Source organism: Centrocercus urophasianus, unplaced genomic scaffold, assembly GCF_019232065.1.
Source record: "Centrocercus urophasianus isolate 14NV4802_14NV808 unplaced genomic scaffold, USGS_Curo_1.0 seq_21, whole genome shotgun sequence".
NCBI classification, from domain to species: Eukaryota; Metazoa; Chordata; class Aves; order Galliformes; family Phasianidae; genus Centrocercus; species Centrocercus urophasianus.
This window is the reverse complement of record NW_024884767.1, coordinates 4,535,562-4,547,732: the sequence shown is the minus strand read 5'-3', so window position 1 is coordinate 4,547,732 and position 12,171 is coordinate 4,535,562.

Here is a 12,171-nt window from a genome sequence, read left to right as displayed (position 1 = left end):
CACCACTCCATGGATTACCATTTTGACTCCAGCTCGCAATAGTGACACTGTGTCTTGTCACCAGTAATGAAATAATCCAAGAAATTGTCACCTTCAGCCTCTTAGTGGTTCAGTAGGTCCTGACAAACTGGCATACAGTGTTCTTTCTTTTCCTGTGTGATCATTTGTGAAACACGCTTGGCACAAACTTTGCAATATTCCAGAACTGCCACCATCGTTTCCAATGCATTAAAGTGAATATCCAGCTCTGTACACAGTTCGCTGGTTGTAATCCAATCCACCAATTCACATGGATGAGCACCTCAAAACACATTTCACTGCATCGTGTGACAGCTGGCCATCTGAAACACAGTTCATCTTTCGTATCACTTGTCAACACTGCTGAAATGCTCCACCCACCTCACTGTGCTACATCCACTGTTTGATCTCCATAGATGTTCAGCAAGCACCAGTGAATGTCCACAGGTGCCGTTTTTTCCACATGGAGGAATTCAGTAACACATCCTTGGTCCATATGCACCTCATGTCAGACACCATTCTGTCAGACTGCCCCTTTGCTGCAATCTGTCACACAGCAACAACATGTACCAGAATATTGGTGGGGAGGTCCAATCTCTACTGCCATTCCTCCAACATCTGCCTTCGATGTCATGGGTCAATATCATATAATAGGAGGCATTACTTTCAAAGCATCAATTATACAATAAGATAAGCTGGAGACAGATCTTTTTGGAATAGTCTTCAGCTTAAAAATTAAATGAATGAGGAAGTATATCCTTATCTGAGCAATATGCAGACATCAGAAAGAAATTATTAAACTCTGTCTCTCAAAAACATGGGATCTAAGGGATATCCAAAAAAGCTATCATGCTGTATGTTCACAAGGAAATACCATGTCCTCGTTGTCCAATATTAACTAGCGATTCTTACTACCATACAATATTGCGGAAGCCAAAAGCCCGCGTAAATTCTTAAGGGGTTTGACATTTCACAGAACCTAGCTCCTTTTGCCATGTTAAACATGACCATACACTCAACAGCTACCAACTGACTGAGGAAAGAAAGATTTTCCAGTATTCATTGCTGTAAAAGGAAAGGTGTTCTCAGGGATAATTGCCTTCTATTTTTATGTGCTTCTCTCTGGAAATCCCCTAAAGAACACTGCTAGGAAGAAGATAATGAGATAAATGGACTTTTGATCTGATCCCACATGGCAGTTCTTAAATCTAGCTATCACACAATATAACCATCAAGATTGTTTCTTTGTAAACTTTTTTCTCTGACTAAACATATTGATTTTGCCACCATAGGAATCAATATGATACAAATGAAGCAGTCAGCATGAATAATAAGCTAAGAGCTAAGACTGTCAACTCTTCCCATTTGGTACAGCTTTGCATTTCCAGTACTGTGGGACACAATCATTTGGCTTCTGTGTATGCACACATGTGCTTGTTTATTTCACAACAGCCAAGGAAAAAGAATAACCATATAAACAACAGATGTGTGAGTACAGTTAACAGTGAGTGATCTACAGAATTAATGTACACGTATAGGAAAGAAACAGTATTGCTGTGTAAGCATGAGAGTGAAAAATGAAAGGTGGCAAAAGTGTAGACCCAGGCCTGTAATACCACACACCTGTTATTCAGCTAAACACCAGAAGTTTCATCCATGGTGAAATCTGTAGGTATCTGCAAAGTACCAGCTAATGTATTTGGACTATTCCCATCACTAAAAGAATTAGTCCCATATGTAAGTATGCCAGCATTAGGCATTACGTTTTAATTAAGAAAACAGACACATGCAGGATAAATGAAGAAATTTTTGTCTACTGTCAGATTACACAGGAAATTCCATGGAGCTGTTGAGAGAGAATGTATTCCATGTGTCATGCCAGGGGTGTAAGACTGCCTTTTCAAGCAGCCCATTGGACCAGTTTACAAAGGATTATGCTGGATTAACCTTCCTTTCGCAGTCTGTGTTTTCTGTACCTAGCGTAACTGCCTTAACAAAAGATATGCTGTGTTTTATTTAGAATTACCGAGATAAATGCCAAAATTCCTGAGTGACATTCTGTGAATACGTTACATAGCTCAGACTTCCAGATGATAACTTCTACTCTATCACTAAGTATAGACTGAGGTACTTTAGGAGTTCCCAAAAATGTTTCTGTAGCTGTGAGACTGTGAACTAGTTGAGTTTACTAACAGCCCAACCACCAAATCATTTAGTAATGTAGCAGCTCATAAAAAATGCATGTGGAAGATGCAGGATTAATGTAGCAATGGCCTTTAAAGATTTAACTTGTGTTACCTTAACACGTAGAAGCAGAGGCTGAGCCCTTTTCAAGCACAGCCTCCTGCAGTTATTCCTCTCTTTTTGTCCTCTGAATGCAAGCTGAACATCAAGACATTCAATTCTTGCTGAAGAAAACAGACTTTGCCTCAAAATCTTAGAAAGGTGGAAGAAGGCAGCTGGGCAAATGAAGCAGCAAGAGGAGAGTCTGCCCACATCACTTCAGAGTCATCTTTTTGAAATGTTTGAAATCTCAGCTGGTCTAAATTTGGATAGGTAATATGTAAAATGTGCATTTAAATAGTTTTAAAGCTAATTCTGATCTAGTTTTTCACGGCTGTGATAGAGGTGTGAAAAGCAATTGGTTGGGATTTCCAGAATTACAATCAACCGGCAGGTTAACCAATGGAAGTTGTTGGTGAATCCTTTTTTAGAAAGAGAGGATCTTGAAAAGAGTAAGAACAGCATAAATCTATCCAGACTTTCAGAGGAACAAAGATGGCTGGTTAATACAGACAGGAGCATTGTATAGAAACAAGTTTTTGCATTTCTTAATGTCTGAATTTAGCAAAGGGAGTGTTTTCTAAAAATAGGAGAGTGATCCATTATTTGTGGCTGAGTCCCTCTATTTCTGCAGGACGTAATGTGGATATGTGATATATATATCCAGCTTCGGAAAAATTTGGAGGTCTTTCCATCTTCCTACATGCAACTGACACCAATCATCTCTTGAGGTTTTCATGTGTGGTCTTTCAGAGCCTCTCACTTGTTAAATGCTAGTTACATACTGCAGTTAAACTTCTGATTCAATATATTAAATATATATCAAAGTGATATCCTGAAATTTTCTGCACTTGTCATGATTTCTTCTTATTTTAATATCCTGCATATAGATACCATTTAGACCCATTTAAAATTTTATGGTAATATTTTTATATAACTTAGCAGAACATGGAGCAGAGAGTTACCATATTAGAAAGAGAAAGCTAATCACATATTTATGGTTGAAAAATCATTTAAATCAGAAAAATTGCCCTGAGAATGAGGGGGTGAGCACTCTTTATATAGCTCTGTTTAACAGTATCTACACACACAAAAAAAAAATTTGCCATGAAGAATTTTTTTTGTAAAAAAGCCACTAATTTGAAGGAGAGTTTTGCTGTCCTTCTGCATAGCCTCTGGGTTGCACTTTCTATATTTGATATTTTTGGCTTGTCCATTCCAGAGCAAATTTGGGAGCTTTTCTGCTGCAAAGAGAACAGACAGTGAAATGATACTTCAAAAATTCTTCAAATACATAAAAAAGAGGGAAAAAAACATGGAAACCATAATCAGCTGCTGATAATTCTGAGACTTTGCAGGGTTTGGGGTTTGTTTTTTTTTTTTTTGCTCTCATGACTTAGGTGACTGAAGAAGAAGAGGGCGACTTTGCATGAGGTACTGAGGGGGAAGTTTCTGGAGTGATGAGCAAGCAGAATGGGCACCAGTCATAGAATCACTGAAGTTGGAAGGGGCTTTAAGCACCATCCAGCTTCAAACCTCCCCATGGGCCCAGAGACTTCTTGGCTGACGAGCCTGCCCAAAGCCCCATCCAGCCTAGTCTGGTGCCCTTTCAGAGATGGGCATCCACAGGTTCTCCAGGCAGCTGTGTTGAGAAACATCCTTCATCCAAGGGAAGTCAAGAGAAGGAAGGAGTATTTCCTAGGAAGCTAAATGGTATGGCATGAAGGCTATACAGCACTGGGGGCCATCAAAGGCTGTTGGACTGGAGTGCCAGGAAGGCTGCAAAGCTCAAGGAAAGATCCCACTTTCTCACATTTATTTGATATATCCTCCTGCAGAGTTGAGATTCCACTCATGGAAGTTTTCTTGCATGTAGCAATTTACATTTTAAGAAAGCTTTGCTTGAGATTTAAGAGATATTTGTAGTAAGAAAAACTGGACAGTGTCACTTCAAAACTGAGATCAGCCCATTACACACTTATTTAGCAACATGGGTTTTCTGGGTGACTGTGGTTGCACAAACAAACATTGATGATGCGACACCAAAAGGTTTGTTCTGTATTAATTTATAAAATCACCCTTACTAATTGAAAAATTACTTTTCCCTAGTCAGAAGCTGGAATATAGATAGAATGATGTAAGACATTTGTTCCATGGAGAAACATCTCTCCTCACAGTGCCAAACATTGGAAAGATAGTGCTGTGTAAAAGATGGTAACTCTTCCTTACAGTAGGACTTATTTTTCAGCAGGTAACACAACCCTCTCCATCTTATTCCTGCCTCAAAATTTTTGCAGCAGTGAGAGTATGTGATACCCACTTATGCTAATGGAGCTCGAGAGACCAAATGCTCTTTAGGACATTGAGGTTGCTTTGCTCCCCGTTGCCCAGATTCAATTACTTTACAGGATGCTGGTACTTCATCCACACATTTCTCATGGTTCCTAGAGAATGGGTGTACTCACACTCTCCATCAGCTTCCACTCCCGCTCTGGCACCTGTCTCACTGCACCAGGTTTAGCATCCCTTCAGCTGATGGGTGCAAACAGCATGTGAGGGGGGCAGTGGTACTACTCCACCTTCCCAGGGGGACCTGGGCCCTGTCTCACTCCTAAAATAAGTCCTGATGCTATGGGGTACCTATTTTATCGCAGAGCACACGACTAGGCAAGACTGGGGTCAATATACACCACTGAATCATAGAATCGCAGAATCACAGAATATCCTGAGTTAGAAGGGACCCACAAGGATCAGCGACTCCACAGAGCACCACCCAAACCCAAACCCTGTATCTGAGAATGTTGTCCAAACATTCCTTAGCTCCAGCAACTCAGGGCCAATAGTCACAATGGGACATCAGCTACAGACCTCTGCTGAGATCTGAGCTCTCGGAGGGAAGTAGGGGAGATGCTTTGGAGATGGTCCTATGCACCCCTGCCAAGAAGTATGTTGCATGGAGTTGGCATAGGGAATTAGAGTCCAGCTCTGTGTGTGGTGATGGGGAGGTCTGCAGGCTAGCAGTCTTCCTCGCTGTCTTTGATATCATAGTTGGGAACATGCTCTCCATTTCAGATCTGAGCATGTACCTTCCTGTATGGTATAGAAGAGAAAAAGTGCCTTCCTAACTCTTGACTTTTCTCTTTTAATAAAAAAAAATAATGTGCCCAAATTTACAATCAAAAGAATTTTTCAATGCTTTAAAAGAAAAATAAATCATTTCTTGCCACTCATTTCTAATACCTCATAAAACTTTAAATCCAAAATAGTTCTTCCTAAATTAATACAATCATGCAGTAATCTTACTTTTAATAAAATAATTAGAGAATAGGCAGACAACTAGGTAGAAATACATTTAAAGTCTTCATTAAAAGAGTAGAGGCTGCAGAGACATGCTAATCCAGGCCATACAAGAGGAATGCTGAGTCTGAGGCTGACAGATAATCCTAACCTCCTCTCTGTTCTGTAACATGTATATATGATTTGGGTCTGTTGCTCTCCTGTGCACACTGAAAGAAATATCTGCTCAATGAGGGTTTGGTAATATACTTCCCATAGTGAAGCAGAAGTGTAGCAAGGCTTTTGTAACTTCTGTTTAAGATCCTGTATGAAATCTTCACCTCTGCTACTGGGATCTGATAATATAACTCAGATACATCTGATTTTAGAAATCAATAACATATACAGAAGATAAGGAGGAGGGCTAGTTGACCTCATGAGCCTTTCAGTCCTGGATGTAAATCTCTCTTCCTCTACCACCTTCCTGTGATCAATATCTTGATCCTGTGATCACCACCTCATTGTGATCACTACCTTGCGGACCACCCAAAAACCTGGATCTGAGCTATTGGTCCTAAGTAGAAAAGGATAGGAACTGTTCTTTGTGGATAGGTTACTTACAGGGCTAATGAGCAGGCCTTCTAAGGAGTTTATTTGCTAGTATTGTTCTGACCATCAGTGCCAAAATAACATCAACATTTTAATGCGTATCATAGAATCATAGGATCATCAAAGTTGGAAAAGACCTTCAAGATTAACCAGTCCAAACATCCACCTACCACCACCATTTCCCCACTAAACCATGTTCCTCAGTGCAGCATCTAAATGGTTCTTGAAATCCTCCAGGGACGGTGACACCACCACCTCCCTGGGCAGCCCATTCCAACACCTGACCACTCGGAGAAGAAATTTTTCCAAACATCCAACCTGAACAATTCTTTGAATAGAAAAGGGGCAGCTCCTTTTGTTCTTCCTTTCAGGAAAGGGCAGAATATAGGACATTCAGAGGTGACACATCACTCTTTACAGGTTGCGTGAAGCTTTATGATTTGAAAATACAACAGCTTTGCTCCATGAATAAAATCACAGAATCATGGAATCACTCAGGTTGGAAAAGACCTAAAGATCATGGAGTCCAACCACAACCTAACCATACTACCCTGACTCTAACAACCCTCCGCTAAATCATGTCCCCAAGCACCACATCCAATCAGTTCTTAAACACATACAGGGATGGTGACTCAACAACTCCCTGGGCAGTCTATTCCAATGCTTAATAACCCTTTCTGTAAAGAAGTTTTTCCTGTTTTTTCCAGATATCCAACCTAAACTTACCCTAGTACAACTTGAGGCCATTTCCCCTCGTCCTGTCACCTGTCACTAGTGAGAAGAGACCAACACCGCTCTCACTGCAATCACCTTTCAAGTATTTGAAGAGAGCAATAAGGTTTCCCCTTTTTCCCAGACCGAACAGCCCCAGTTCCTTCAGTCTCTCCTTGTAGGGATATTCTCCAAGCCCTTCGAAGCTTTGTTGCTCTTCTTTGGACCTGCTCCAGCAACTCCGTGTCCTTTCTGTACTGAGGTGCCCAAAACTGAGCACAGTACTCGAGGTGAGGCCTCACCAGTGCTGAGTACAGGGGCAGGATGACTTCCCTAGTCCTGCTCACCACACCATTCCTGATACAAGCCAGGATGCCTTTGGCCTTCTTGGCCACCTGGGCACACTGCTGGCTCATGTTCAGCTGACTGTCCATCAGTTCACCAAAGTCCTTTTCCATCAGGCAGCTTTCCAGCAACTCCTCCCCAAGGCTGTAGGGTTGCCTGGGGTTGTTGTGACCAAAATGCAGGACCCGACACTTGACCCTATTGAAACTCATACAGTTAAGCTTGGCCCATCAATCCAGTCTATCCAGGTCCGTCTGCAGTGCCTTTCTTCCCTCAGGCAGATGAACTCTCCCTCCTAACTCTCTTACTCAATCCCCTCACCAAGGATGTATGCATATTTTGATTTTCCTTACTGAGAACCACGCACTTTGGCAGCTGGAATTCTTGTTTTCACAGGAACACTGTTTTGCATCTCAGTGGTACTGTGCTGCCAGCTTTTGTCACCCTCACCCCTGGCTGCCACCACCCAAAATGGATTCCCACCCTCTTCCCCAACAGCAGCAATGGATGGAACAGAACCTCACTTGGGTCCTGCACTTTGGGCACAACAACCCCATGCAGCATTATAGGCTTGGGGATGAGTGACCAGATGAATGTGGAGAAGGACCTGGGGGTGTTGGTTGATGCTCAGCCGAACATGAGCCAGCAGTGTGCCCAGGTGGCCAAGAGGGCCAACGGCATCCTGGCCTGCATTAGAAATAGTGTGGCCAGCAGGAGCAGGGAGGTGATCATCCCCCTCTACTCAGCACTGGCGAGGCTGCACCTCGAGTACTGTGTTCAGTTTTGGGCCCCTCTCTACAGGAAAGATGTTGAGGCCCTGAAGCATGTCCAGAGAAGGGCAACGAAACTGGTGAGGGGTCTGGAGCACAAGTCTTATAAGGAGTGGCTGAGGGAGCTGGGATTGTTCAGTCTGGAGAAGAGGAGGCTCAGGGGGGACCTTGTTACTCTCTATAACTACCTGAAGGGAGGCTGCGGTGAAGAGGGATTTGGCCTCTTCTCCCAGGCAACGAGCAGGACATGGGGCAATGGCCGCAAGTTGTATCAGAGGAGGGTTAGTAGTTAATTTAGTTGGACATAAGGAAGAACTGTTTCTCTCAGAGAGTGGTCAGGCACTGGAATGGCTGCCCAGGGAGGTGGTGGAGTCGCCGTTCCTGGCAGTGTTCAAGACGCGTCCGGATGACGTGCTGCGTGATGTGGTTTAGTGCTTGTGGTGGCAATGGTGATGAGGAGACGGTTGGTCTAGATGATCTTATAGGTCGTTTCCAACCTTGTGATTCTATGATTCTACGATTCTCACGTCTGATATGCCCTGGCTGTTTGTGCTGTGGAGCTGGCATCCATGCAAGTGGGCACACGGTTTGCATTGGCATGTGCTGCTGTCCCAGAGCAGAGGCTGTCCCAGAGTATCCTGAAATTGTTCTCTTCCTGTAGTCAGGGACAAGACTCACCTTGTCCTCAAATGTGTCATAGAGGACTCTGTCTCCCTCCAGTGACTGTTGAGTGCCTGCAACCTGAATATCGTGATTGAAAGTTGGTGCTTTGAACAACCCCATGGGTTGGGGAACCAGAGGGAACACAAGATCATCTCAACTGACTTCTTATGCCTTGTGGACACATCTTTTCACATGAAACGCTACACTGGGCATAATAACTTCATAAAATGCATTCTGGAGGCATGACAGGTAGAGTCAGGTGAAGTGCATGGTTTTGCATTTCATTCATCTGTGCTTAGAAATGCATTGACTCTCACACATTAACTACAAATCTAGGATACACTATATGAAGCTTGATAACCATCCCTGCTTCTATTTTGTTCCAAGCTGACATCATCAGTAAATATTACCAGTAGTGACTTCATAGTTGATTCCAGAGAGTTAATAAAATACTGCAAAGAAAATTTTCAATTGGCTGGGGGAGAATAATGTCAGTAATACATTTGTTTGCTAGTTTTTCCAGTAACAAATATTTCTTGAGATTTACCAATTGATCAGTTCTTAATCCATAGTAATAATATGTGCTGAAGTCTGGTGTCTTCAGTCAGATGGCCATGCACTGCTAAATGGGAAAAACACCATGCAGTTATGCCTAACAGCCAACTCAGCTTTCTCATAGAAAATGTTATCATGTTTGTTTGAATAAAACTATTTTTCATAAAACCATGAATTGGCACTGATTACATTGCCATTCTTCAACTGCTTATTGATTAGTTGTGTACCATAGTTCATTATGCTGACAAAGACTTACGTTAAGCTCAACATCTGATTAGTTCTGAGTATTATCACATTGTAAGTATATGTATGTACATACATGTAGAACTATACAGAAAGTAGAGAAATTCAAATTGTTCTTGATGGTTTGCTTAAGAACCGGGAAAATCAAGTGCAGTGAGGTGCAGATTTTGAGAGATCAAAATCATCATTCATAAAACCTCAGTATGTAGGTGAAAAAATAATCCCAATAACTTGAATTGTGAATTGCATGCTTGATGCATTTTCAAATTTATGTATAGATAGATAGATAAATATGTATCAGTGAATTTCTTGCCACTCTTCTGCTGATAACAGTTGGTGTCATGCTTTTTCTGAGGCTGAGAAGACCAGAAAGTGCGTACAAAATCAGATATACTTCACAACAAAGGATTGGTTTGTAATCACAGGAACCAAGATACTGTCCCAGAAGATCACTCATTTCAAAATGCATCATGAATGCAATTTTTGTGTGTGTGAGTCTGAAGGCAAAGGAGACAATAAATACAGTCCCAAATGCATAGCACACAAGCAAAGATATTCAAAATTGCCTATGTTGTTCAATAAATAACTAATGAAATGTGTCAACACTTCAGATTTTGCACAAGCCTGAAGAATAAGCAACATACATTGCAAAAGAAGGAACACATTACCCATTTTTTCCCTAAGGGCTCTTGCACAATAGTACTATCAAAGAAGTCCTTAGTCTACACAAATTGACAGTAAAACTGAGATGATAGAAGATGTGTTCAGTGAAGTTCAATCTTTAAAACTGATCTTCTGGGACATAAAATTTGGATTTTGAAGAGATTTTCTATAAAGCAGGAAAGTTTTCCTTAGGAAGATTTCAGATACAACATCCACACACTTTTACTGTTCAACATATCCAGTTATCACCTGGGCTTATTGTTTGGCAATCACAAGCACACACATCAGTGTACATTTAATCTTCTAGGACTAAAGGCTGAGTTACAGTTAGTATGAATTAAGGACATCTTGTGTTTTATGTTGTTAAAAATGTCACATGTCCTGAATGTCACAGTACTGGGGGCTCATCACGTTGCATATAGCTGCAATTAAGTGTTAAATAAAGGCCTCTGAGCCAGAAAAGAAAGAAAGTGAAGCATCCTCAGAGAAGACCCAGTGTTCAAGGTATATCCAAGCTGTACATAACAGAGCTCACAGGTTCAAAGGGTTTCAAACTGCAAGGGTCGTTATTTAGATTGGATATAAGAAAGAAGTGTTTCACAGTAAGGATGGTGAGGCACTGGAACAGGGAGATGGCGAATGCCCCATCCCTGGAGACATTCAAGGCCAGGCTGCACAGGGATCTAGCAATCTAATCAAGCTAATCAACAGATATCCCTGTTCACGGCGAGAGAATTGGACCAGATGGCCTTTACAGGGCTTTTACAACTTTAATGATTCCATGAATCTGTGATTCTATGCTATCATAACCTAGCAGTAGCGAATGTAAGACTCAACATCTGGACAATTAACGGGGTTGTTGTTTAATGGTTACAGCGTGGTGGAAGTAGAAAAAAAGCTGCCATTGTCACAATGCAGTATGATGGAGAAGGAAAGCGTTCACCAAGGTGTGCCAATAGCCAGTCCCAATCTGAGAGCCCAACACGGCATACCATATGAGAATGCAAAGTGCAAAGGGATGTCAGGAGGATACATTTTAAGATACTGAGACCATTCCATAAAAAAAACATGCATGGAGAAAATGCCAGGTTGCATGTGTGCTTGGGGTTGTGTTTCTTTCATTATTATTATTTTGCCAAATAAATAGCAAAAAAACAACCTATTTAAATCAGCTCTGCCTTCCCATACTGCTTCTTGCCTTTTACAGTAATTCATCAATTTCTTCTTAGTAAAATACTGCTAATAATAATATAATGCTTATTTGACTAGTTGGCCCCTCTCCATTTCTGAGCAACAACTGCAAATAGGGTTTTAGATTTAGTTGTTTTTTTTTATTCAGTTGTACTATTTTCCTCCAATTGCAAAAGTTGATTCAGTCTTGGCAGCAATGAAGGAGGCAAGTGGTGGCCTTTGGGAAATTGAAAACACTTTTTTTGCTGTTTTAAAAGCTTTTAAAAGAAGGAAATTACAAGGAGATTGTAATTATAGGATCACAGAATATCCTAAGTTGGAAGGGACTTATCATGATCATAGATTTCTTTGAGGAACCTGGGGATGCTCAAGCCTGGATGCAGGAAGGAGGCACCAAACCTTACTGCAGTACTGGCTGCTACCCTTCTGAACACTTTGGGAAGGGAAAGCTGTAAGTTTCTTCCATTGCTTTTATCTCCATTTTAAAAATGTGTAACATAGAGAATGGATTTGATTTCTTTTTACAGAATCACAGAATCACAGAAAGGCCAGGGTTGGAAGGGACCTCAAGGATCATGAATCTCCAACCCCCCTGCCACATGCAGGGTCACCAAACTCCCCATTTGATACCAGACCAGGCTGCCCAGGGCCCCATCCAATCTGGCCTTCAACACCTCCAGGGACGGGGCATCCACAACCTTTCTGGGCAGCCTGTTCCAGCACCTCACCACTCAGTCTGTAAAGGACTTCTCCCTGACATCCAACCTAAATCTTCTCTCCCTCAACTTAAAACCATTTCCACCATTTAATGAACTGCTTACTAATTAGCAAAATTATTCAGTGG